The following is a 10,874-nucleotide window of genomic DNA, read 5'->3' on the forward strand; positions in this document are numbered from 1 at the left end:
TTTTGGATAGGAAGTACATTTTAAGAGTAAAATGGAAGATTGACTTTAGGTAGAAAACTTGATGGATTCGGCTACATGAAAATTGCAATCCGACTCGATGGAAATCAGCTATGGCGATGGGCTCCTGCCGGGGCTAACCCTAGAATACACAGAAGGTGGACTTGGCAGTTTCCCGCTCCACCCCGCAGCGGGTCCCACTAGGCCTTCGGGTATCCCCGGTCTCAGGTAGTCCTAGTCTGCCGGCAAGGGTGCCCCCAAAGCGGGAGGCACCATGTTGCTGGTTGCTTACGCTAGCAGCAATGAGAGTGGGGAGGAGAAGGAGGAGGAGGAGGAAAGGGAGGGGGATTGGGAGAGGGAGGGGAAGGAGGAGGGAGAGGAGGAGGGGGAGGGGGAAGCACCTATATCTGGGCCCAACTTAGGGGGCTTGTAAGCTTCTCTCCCCGTACCCAAGGGTCTGGCCTTGCTGCCTCTGCCCCCTCAGATGCTAACCCCAGCTTTTGCTTCGGTGCTGTTGCTGCCCCCACCCAGCGGAGACCCCCCAGCTCCAGCGTCCTCCCTCCTTGCCCTTCAGCCTGGGAGGCTTCCCCCCACCTCTAGGCGTGAGCCTGGCTGAAACAGAGGGTGTTGGGGAGGGGCTGGGATTGGGGTCACCCTCGGCCCTCTGCCCTGACCGCAGTCTGACCCCCACTATGGGCCATGAAGGACCCCACCCCCCCAACCTGGGGCTTGCCAAGCCAAAGAAGAGAACAGAGCCCATGAAGACTGTGGCACCAGAGCTGCATAAGGGGGATTCAGATTCCGAGGAAGATAAACCCACAAAGAAAACTATCCTTCAGGGATCTGGCCAGGGTACTGGTTTGTCCACCTTGCTTCCCCCAGCCTAAAAACCTGACTGCTCCTAACAGGCTGCTCCTGCCCCATGCCTTCTCTCAGAAACCCTTGGATGGCTCCTCTGACACTAAGCTCTCCAGACTCTCCAGATAGGCTTCTAAGACCAAGCCCTCCTCTCTTGCCCCTGTTCTGGGCACGACCACCACCATTCCGTCACCCTCTGCCATCAAAGCTGCTGCCAAGAGATCTGCCCTGCAGGTAATGAAGCATATCATGCAGAAGGAGGATGACAGTGATGAGGAGGTAGCCCCTGAGAACTTTTCCTCCCTCCTGGACAAGGCTGAGCCACTTGGAGTTGAGCCATACCCTTACCCCATTCCCACTGTCCGTGAAGAGCTGCCTCCAGGCATGGAACCAGAGCTGGCTTTCCAGGATGATGCAGCCAGTCCCCCCTTGAATTCAAGATGGCAGAAGGCTCAAGTGGGGCTCCTTGGATGCCTAAGCCTGGGGACGACTACAGCTACAGCCAATTCTCCGCATATGGTGATGCCAATGCTGCTGGTGCTTATTATCAGGATTAGTACAGTGGTGGCTACTGTCCTGCACAGGACCTGGCCCTGGTTCCTTCCCAGGAAATTGCTTCAGATGCCTCCTTCATCCAGGACAAATGATTTAAGTGGCTACAGGGCAAAAGGAACGGAGTTAGGGAAGAGATCAACTTTTTGGAGATCAAAGGTGATGACCAGTTCAGTGGGGCCCAGCAGTGGATGACCAAGTGATTGACAGAAAACGATGAAGTCATTCAACAAAAAGAAAGGTAAGCTGCCAACAGGCCAGCAGTGGCAGAAACATCAGGTCGCATATCTGGTTCATCCAGCTAAGGAGTGGGAGCTGGAACTGAAGAACACGTGGTCAGAAAACAAGCTCAGCCACCAGCAGACCCAAGCCAAGTATGGGCTCTAGGGCTCTGGGCCTGATTGCAGATCCCAGGATCTCTTGCAGCTCTGCTGGCCCAACTCCCAGCTTCTCCTCTGGGACCCCAGCTGCTCCAAGCCCAGGATCTCTTTCCCTGATGATCCAGCCCTCGCTTCTGTGAGAATAAACATTATTTTGTAGAGTTTTCTTACAAAAGTTAGAAGACTCAGCTCCTTCCTGTCTTGGAGCTAGCAAAGACTTAAGTGATGCCTCAGAAGGGGCTCTGAGTTCTTGTATTAGAATTTGCTCCCTGTTGGGTACGATGAAATATTGGATCCCTCCTTCCACATTTCTTTTTAAACCAAGAATGTCTCTTGAAATAAAATATTCAGTCTCACAGAAAAAGAAATTGCAATCCTTTCTATGTGAAAAAATACCAAAATGACAAAATCAAGTCAATTAATAAAACAGTTGCAATATATATGACATAAAATTAATATCCTTAGTATATTAGAGGTCTTGCATCAACAAGGAAAGAAACTTGAAAAATAGCCAAAGATCTAGATGAACATATAGAAATGGTTAATAATTTTGGTAGTCACAAAATTGTCAATCAAGAAATATTATCTTGTGCAAGTATTTATTTCCATGGAAAGAAGAACAATCTACTACTGTTAATAGAAAAATAGCAGGTTACAGAAACAATATGATACTTGTGCATTAATATCTTCCATGACATATATTCATATATGATGTAGAAAATTAACATATAATTTTAACTTTATCTTTCCTTGTCTTTTTATAGATTTTGTTTGCTTGCAGGATCTTTTTGTATTGCTAATGGGAATAATGAGTTGTGGGATATTGCACAAGGGAGAGCAAAGCTAAATAGAAAGGGCAGGTAATACTGGTTTGTTGCTCAAAGATATGTCTCCTCTTTCTAAGCAAAACATTTTGTTAGGTATTATGTGGACTTGTCTCCAACCTAATGACATAAGTCTTGATTAACTTAGACCAGCTAGTAATAGTTATTTTATTCCTCCTCCCTGTGGCTGATATGCATGAGCACATGACAAAATCCTAAATGAGACATTAGAATATCAGTGGGTATTTCTGAGAAAATGTTCTTCATATTTTTTTTTAATCCTCACCAAAGGACTTTTTTTTTCCATTGCTTTGAGAGAGAGAGAGAGAGAGAGAGAGAGAGAGAGAGAGAGAGAGAGAGAGAGAGAGAAATTATCAGTTGGTTACCTTCTTGTACACACCCTGAGTAGGGATCAAATCCACAATCTGGGTATGTGTCCTGACTGGAATTGAACCCATGACCTTTCTGTCTAAGGAACAACACTCCAGCCAACTGAGCCACACTGCAAGGACAAGGTGCTCTTCATTTTTAAAAAGGGACATGAGTAAAGGGGCTTCCTCTTCCTGCCTTTGGATGTTTGGGGGTAAGAATGTGCTTTTTGGAGTTGTTGCAACCATCTTATTGCCAGGAAAGGAAAAAGAAAAGGCAGGACAGCCAAACTGAAGGCCTTACATTGTTGAGCTGCTAAGTAACTATCTTAAACTCACCTGGCCTCTACTGTTTTTATGTAGGAAGATAAATTCCTCATTATCCATGTGACTTATGTTTGAATATGTATTTATTTACTTGCAACAGAAAACATCCCACCTGACGCAGAAAAGGAGATACTTATGAAAAAGTTAGTTTGTAAGTTGATAGGAAGGAGAACTGGAAGAAGAAAGACATAGATTCAATGCAGGTTTAAGATATTTCTAGGGCATTTTGAAGGCAAATAGAGCAAATAGATTTTTAACCAATAGCATGGGGATTTGAGAGTATGGAGGCTTTACCAAAGCTTTGCTCTGTGTAAATTCAATGTAATTATTCCTCTGCTGACTAGTTTAGAGAGTTCCATAAAAATGTGTATTACTTTCTAACTATTAAGTTTGGCTTGTCTTTCTGTTGGATGTAACACCATGCAAAGAGTGACACTCAGATAACTCAGCTTTATTAGGGTTATATGTGAAAAGAATGGCAAGTGTTTTCCTTTAAATAATACTCTAAAATATTTTTTTAGTGGGACAGATTCCATGCTCTAAGTCAGTTCAGGAAATTACATATACTGTTGACTTCTTAGAACTTTAAGTTGCCTGTATTTTAGAAAAAAATAAAAAATACTGATATAATAAAAGTGTCTATCCAAGTGTTTTCCAACCTGAGAAATGATTATCACTGAAGGAATTCCATTAACTATTATCTAAGTAACTTCTAGGTAGGGGTGAGAAATGGATAAAGAGGCAATATTCATTGAGAGTGAGTTGTAAATATTTATTGTATAGGACCACTCTATAGGTGACAAATGATAAATCAATAATAGCATTGAAGTGAAGTCCCATTTCATCTTAAAGATATTACATGTAAAACGGAATTCATACAATACAGTACTTACTTCACAGGATTGTTGGAGGAATTACATTGGATTATTTTGAAGATTAAAGGAAATATTCCATTTAGAAAGTCCTTGACCCATTATAAATATGCATTATAATTATTAATAATGCCATTATCACTATTATTATAGTTATCATCATTTCCAAAAAGAACAGTAGAAGAATATGGGTTTCTCTACAGCATTGGGGAAAGTGGTTCAGCATTCTCTAGCAGAATGGAATTAATGAGTCAGAGGAAGGGGTTCAGCTTCCTCCCTTGAGCTGAAGCATGGGCACAAGTATTTGAATGGTGACTGGGTGCTAGGGACTATTTAGAACTTTATTTCCATTTTATTTTTATACTAGTTATAGTATTAGTTTCTAAAAATATTTTTTGAATTTCTATTTTGAAATTGCTATCAATCTGTGAGCACATTGATTTTGGATGTTAATAGAGAGTGAAACTTACAGGGTGACCTTAATTTGTAGAAGTGACTTAACATCAGTTAAAAGTTGTCTAGTAAAAGGTGAGTGATAGATTGGCTCCTACCTTTTTCATTAAAAGTAAGATATGACTATAAAGGAAGTGCAATACTGCTGTTTACACTGATATCTGTGGCATCTTAAAAAAGGTAAGGTCATTGAAATTCACTTAAAGTGTTCAAGGTAACAGCTTTTGAAGAACAGCATTTCTTGGGTATGTAAGTTCTAGGTATGTTAATTATAAATAAATATTACTACTTTATAATTCTATTCCCCCCACAAATGTACTGTTAATTTCATACTGATATCAGATATAAAATATATGATTTGAATTTTACAGAGATCAAAAGATCTTATTTTCAAAGATTTTAAGTGATTTTGACAGGGAAGTGAGTCATATTAATTTACAACTATGATATAAGAATAAGGCTATCTTTTAAGATATTGCTGAGATCTGCTAAAATAGTTGCTTGAATCATGAAGTGTTAAAATAGCTATGAAAGCACATTTTATGGCATTTCTTTAGAACTTGGCTGAGCCTGTCATCTCACGGTTGAGGTGAGGAAAAGATTTGTTTATTTAGTTTATAGTCTCGCCAGAGGGCCAAGGTGCTGTGGTGTTTGGGTGTTGCAGACGCAGAGGATAGATATGGAAATGGAAATTCCATAAACTATTTTAGAAAAGGAGCCCGAATGTCTCAGGAAAATCAAACACAATGTCCTTTATAACGCTTCAGGTGGTTATATTCATTATTTATTATGTGTGTTCAGAGTTGTATGCAAAATAAAAAACAAAGTTCTTATTAATAAAAGTTCCATGATTGGTAGTGCCCAGTGGACTCTTCCTTCACAAGCTTCCACAATGAGCTCATGGGTAAATTATATTCTGCTTTTATCTTTAGCTCCAATATGAAAGTTACATTAAATGGCAGATAAATAAAAATAGGAATTTTTAATCTTATAGATTAAAGCAACACATATGTACTCTGAACTCAAAATGAGTTGTTGGTGAGTAAACAAATGACATGGCCACCCCTGTTGATGATAGAAAAGCTTAGGGAAGTCCTGCAAAGTGCTGTGATAATAAGAATTTTCTGATTTTAATGTTCAATATGAGCCTTGAAGTTATGTGGGTATTGTGACTGTTCTTTCTTAATTCTGATGCTTTGCTGCTTAAATTCATGTTCCCCATTGCAATGGGTTCTCATGACAGAGGCTATTTATTCCTGCAGCAGAAATGCTGTAATATGAGTGAGTGGTTTATAATTTCTATAATTCTCTTTCTCACTCTAACCTATTAGGGCCTTATTCTAAGATCTACTTCTGACTCCTTTGACATTGGGCAAATTACTCAGCCTTGCTTTCCCTCATTGGTTGAGTGAGAACGCTTAGCTCTACTTATCTCAACCGGAAATATGTTTTATTAAAGGCCTATTAGCTTCTTGAAGTATAAAATTGTAGTTTTGGTGGAGTTTGCTGTACTATGGAACTTGGCATCAAATCTTCTTTTGAAATCTTTATAAGTGCTTCTCTCGGTGAATGTGCTTTCCAAGGACAAATGAAATGTACATGGTTTGTTCTGCTACAAAAGAAGAAACTGCCTTTTTCTAACAAACAGCTCAACCTAAGCAGGCTCTTTTCAAGTAATGGCAAATATATTTTAGGCCTTTAAAATAAAATAAAAAAGATATAATTATACATAGAGAATAGGGCTAAATATAATTATTATGAAAATATATAACCAATCTGATAAAGAATAGTATGCTTCAGTTTACTGAAAATGTTGTTTTAACTTGGAGAATGCATATAAATTAGAAACACCTGAATTTGTCAGGTATATATAAGGGATTATTGAAAGATCAGAGATGCAATTTTACATATCATTAAAAATAAATTTTGTACTTTTTAATATTTTTACCAATATAATTTTTATTTAGGATCTATTAAACTGGATAATAAGTGAGGAATTATAGAGTTCTTCAGGGATGGTACGACCAAGGAATCATAAACAGACTGGCTTAAATATACCACCTTCTGTCAATCCTATGTGGAAGTCCCTTAAAAATGCTCTTTGCCTTCACGGTTCCCAATCTTACTGTTCTAATTATGAAATGCTTTCACCTTTTCTAATGAAGACAGTATAGAGAGGTTGGGTAAGGAAATTGGTTAGGAGATTGGAAGAAGAAAATGAGATATCTAACTTCATTCAGAGTCTTTGTTCATTATTTGAACACATTATCCCTAAGGATTCCAAAGTTAAAGGAAAAATGGAAAGGCTTATTGTGATTTTTAAAAATATTCTATTTGAGGGCTTTTCTTTTGATTCAAGGAGTAACTCATTCAGGAAATGTAATCTCAGAAGGAGCCTCCTGCTGCATAGCATTTGTCTTAAACGATATTACTGATACAGTCACTCTCTTCCTTTACCTCCCCATTTATTGCCTTGTGACCTGGCGCCTCCCTCAGGTGAGAGATACTTCCCCGTCCTCGTACTTTGGCCAATGAATATATACTTTGAAAAAGGTTTCATCCCAGCCTCTTGCTTTGTCCTCTGCCATGAACATAGCATGTGCCAGGCACAGGCTGTTCCTCCCCACTGAGTTCAGGAACGAGATGTCCAGTGGAGCCAAGCAGAGTTGAACATGGTCACTACAGCTGTAGCCAAAGCACGGTGTGTGTGTAATATGAACGAAATAAAATGCTTTCTTTCTGAGTTAATCCACTGAACTTTAGGGATTATTGATTAGCAGCAAAAATGTCCAATTGAGAAAATAACTGCTAAACCTTGTGGGCCACTGTAACAAAAATGCCTAACATATATGACAAAGATTTGCTGGACACCTGGAGGAAGAGAAAGTGTTTTTAGGAAATTAAAAAGTGTTATATATTGGCAAAATATTGTGCAGCATTTTGGTTTGAGATAGGTTGGGAGGCAGTTGATGTACAATAAAAGGCTGTACCCTTGGATACAAAGGTTTTAGAACAGTACATTACTAGTATGAGTTGTTTGTTGTTAGTAGGTGCATCTGAGAAGGCCTTATAAGAAAGCTGGGATCAGAAAAAAATTGGTGTGTTTGAAAGTACAGATGACAGTATAGAGATATCAGCCACTGTGGAACTTGCAGAATGAACATGGGAACATAAAATCAAGAAATCTTTTTAACTATCTCAGGGTAAATACCATATATGGTCATGTCATGTTCCATGTTAGATTTCTGAGTGGATAAAAATGGAAAGTTGGACAAAATGGCTGTGATAAAGGGAAGGGAATAGTTCCACAATAATCTGATAGGCTGAAAGTGCCTGAAATTAAGTGAGGAGAAATTTACATTCAAATGAAATTGTGGGGGAGTGATTGTTTATGGGAGCTGACTATATTAAGTAGAATTTTAAAAATATACTCTGTTTAAGAAACTTGTTACTGAAAAGTAACAAGAGCTTGGAATAAAGACAATATAGACTGTTCAAGATATCAGTAAACCCTTGCCCCAGCTGGGTGGTTAAATTGATAGGAGTATTGTCCCATGCACCAAAAGGTTTTGGGTTCAATTCCTGGTCAAGGTACATACCTAGGTTGCAGGTTTGATCCTCAGTCAGGGTACCTACAGGAGACAACCAATCAATGTTTCTTTTTCTTTCCCATTTTCCCCTTTCCTCTCTCTAAAATCAATAAAAATATATCCTTGGGTGAGCATTAGGAAAATAAAAATAATAGTAAACTCTGATCCTCCAACTTTTATCTCCAAGAAGTAGTCTGAGAAAGCTGCTCCATCCTGGGAGAATTTGAAGCCGAGAGGAGTCACACAGCCACACAGTAGTTCTGAAATTTGGGTGAACATGGTGAAAACTCCTTATGTTAATGTAGGCCATAATGTTGAATTGGGGCCTCTGTTCTATTCTCCTGTTCACTCTTCTCCATGGATCTCCATGGATTTTAGTTTTATATTCTGGGAAGTTCTCCCTTTCCTGTTATCTTTCTTGGCTACACTTGAAGAGAGTAATAGTGAATCTTTAACTCTGATTGGTGGGTTCATCTTGGTCTGTGCTTATAACTCTGCCATAGGAACAAATGTCCCAAATTCAGATGTTTCTTCTTCAGTCTTGAGTTCCAGAAGGAAATGTTGTTAGAGTTTCAGTGCAGCCATAGCCTAACTACAGCCTATGTGTCACATGAGTGGAAATAAATGACAGTTGATATGGGCCACCCACTGAAATATTAGAGTTATCTGTTATCCAAAACTGATTAAGGCAGCTTTTATTTATTTATTTTTCCTTTTTGTTCGTGAACTCCCTACTAGTTTCTAATGTACTTTCATTTTACAAATTGGAAAATATATCCTAAAGAAAAAACATCTTTCAAGGGCATGAGACCTATACCTTCATAAAAGACATATACTGAAAGGACAAAAAGCCCCTTTCAGGCCCTCTTTACCAGCACAAGCTACCTCTCTTTCCTTGAGTCTCTCAGGCATAATTAACTGTTGTTTTTCGGAGCCTCTATTCTCAGAACTGGAGAGAGTACTAGAAGCATCCCCCCCTCAGGTGTTTTAAAACTTATACAAACAGGACATGTCAGACAAGAGCAGCCTGACCCTGAAACCAATGATAACAGCAGAACAAACTGAAGCCTGCACAACTGTCCTGAAACCTCCTGATTTACAACAATTGCCATGACTACCCAGCTGCATCCCCTTCCCCCTTAATCACCCAATAAAAACTCACAGCCCTGATTTTTCACTGCTGGTGCATGTCTCTGCACCTAGCTCTTTCCCTCTCTTGGGAAAGTAAAAATAAAACTTTGCTCTCTGCAACAGCCATTCTAACATATACCATAGAGATACCACCCCAACTGCCCCACTATAATCACCAGCTTTCTAATTCAATTCCCATATGACAAATTGGTTCACAGCTTCAGCTATAAAAGTTCTTCCAGCTCATTCAGAGAAGAAATATAAACTGACCCATCAGGCGCATAGATGGTGAAAAGTGCAAAGAAGAAGAATTCAACATAAAGGTAAGTGTTATTGTAATAGGGGCACATAAGTCTTCACACAGCCTTGTATGTGAAGATAATCAAATAATATGTTGTAAATGAAAATGCAAGATAAATAAAGAAAATTCTTATGAATATGAGCTTTAAAAACAATATTTCTGGATGTATGTTCTTTTCATGGGGGGCCTCTGGATATAAGGACTCACTATATGCAGTGATTTTTCTCTGATTCTGTAATTTTTTTTCTTAGTCCAGCACTTCTTGTCTCAATAGGAACCTGCCTTACTTGTGCAAGGTGCATGGTTGCATTCTTCATGCCTGGCACATAGGATGTGCTCAATAAATATAGGTGGAATTGAACTGTAGTCATAATAAAACCATTTCATAGTTTTCCATCATTATTGTTGAAATCCAGTTTTTGAACAGCCCCAAGCTTAGAATGGTTTTTACATTTTAAAAGAGTTTAAACAATGCCACCCTCCAAAAACAAAACACAAAACACAAGAATATGTAGTAGAGGATATTTATGGCCTGCAAAGCCTAAAATACTTGCTATTTGGGTCTCTAAAGAAAATGTTTGCTGATCCCTGGTCTAAATTCAAAAATTATTTCCTGGACTTAGTCCCAGACATAAGGAATTTAGGCAGTGATACATGTAATGATACTTCAGAATGAGGAACAACATTACAAATAGAGGAAGATGCATATGGCAGGAAGTTGCTGGAAAGTTATTCTCCATCTTAAAAAGGGGCAAAAGGAAGAAGTTCAGTCCTTTTCTCCTGTACAGTCTTGGAGCTTTGTTGTGTAAGTATGTTATGGTTGAAGGTGCTTGAAGCTATCGAGGGACCTAATGATAAAAACCAACACATTGAGCATTGTAGAGTGAAAAGAGAAGGAAAACCTGGGTCTTTTGTTAATGATGTTATTAAACCTCAGAATTTACCAAATCTCGAAGTATCATGATTATGTTTCTTGTTATGAGTGATAATATAAATAGTTTCTCCCAATTGTTTAAGTCAATTGGTTCACATTTTATACTCCTAGCATCTGAAAGTATTCTAAATTATCCTGTAATTACAAACTGGTTGTAAAGTGAAATGATACAGTCAGATATTCTTTGAAATAGTATCTGCCTGGAGGTTGGAGCTACCTAGTTAAGAGAGGATAGCTAGAAATATGAGCATCTCAAGTATTATCGTTCTATATCAAAACAGATTTGG

The 10,874-nt window shown here is 38.9% G+C and overlaps 1 pseudogene; it reads left to right on the forward strand.

The window, feature by feature from the left end:
- The first annotated feature begins 271 nt into the window (after positions 1-271).
- LOC150022052 (proline-rich protein PRCC pseudogene) lies at positions 272-1,794 on the forward strand (annotated as a pseudogene).
- The last annotated feature ends 9,080 nt before the right edge of the window (positions 1,795-10,874 follow it).

The sequence above is a fragment of the Furipterus horrens genome, unplaced genomic scaffold, assembly GCF_987537825.1.
Source record: "Furipterus horrens unplaced genomic scaffold, mFurHor1.1.pri manual_scaffold_1, whole genome shotgun sequence".
Classification (NCBI taxonomy): domain Eukaryota; kingdom Metazoa; phylum Chordata; class Mammalia; order Chiroptera; family Furipteridae; genus Furipterus; species Furipterus horrens.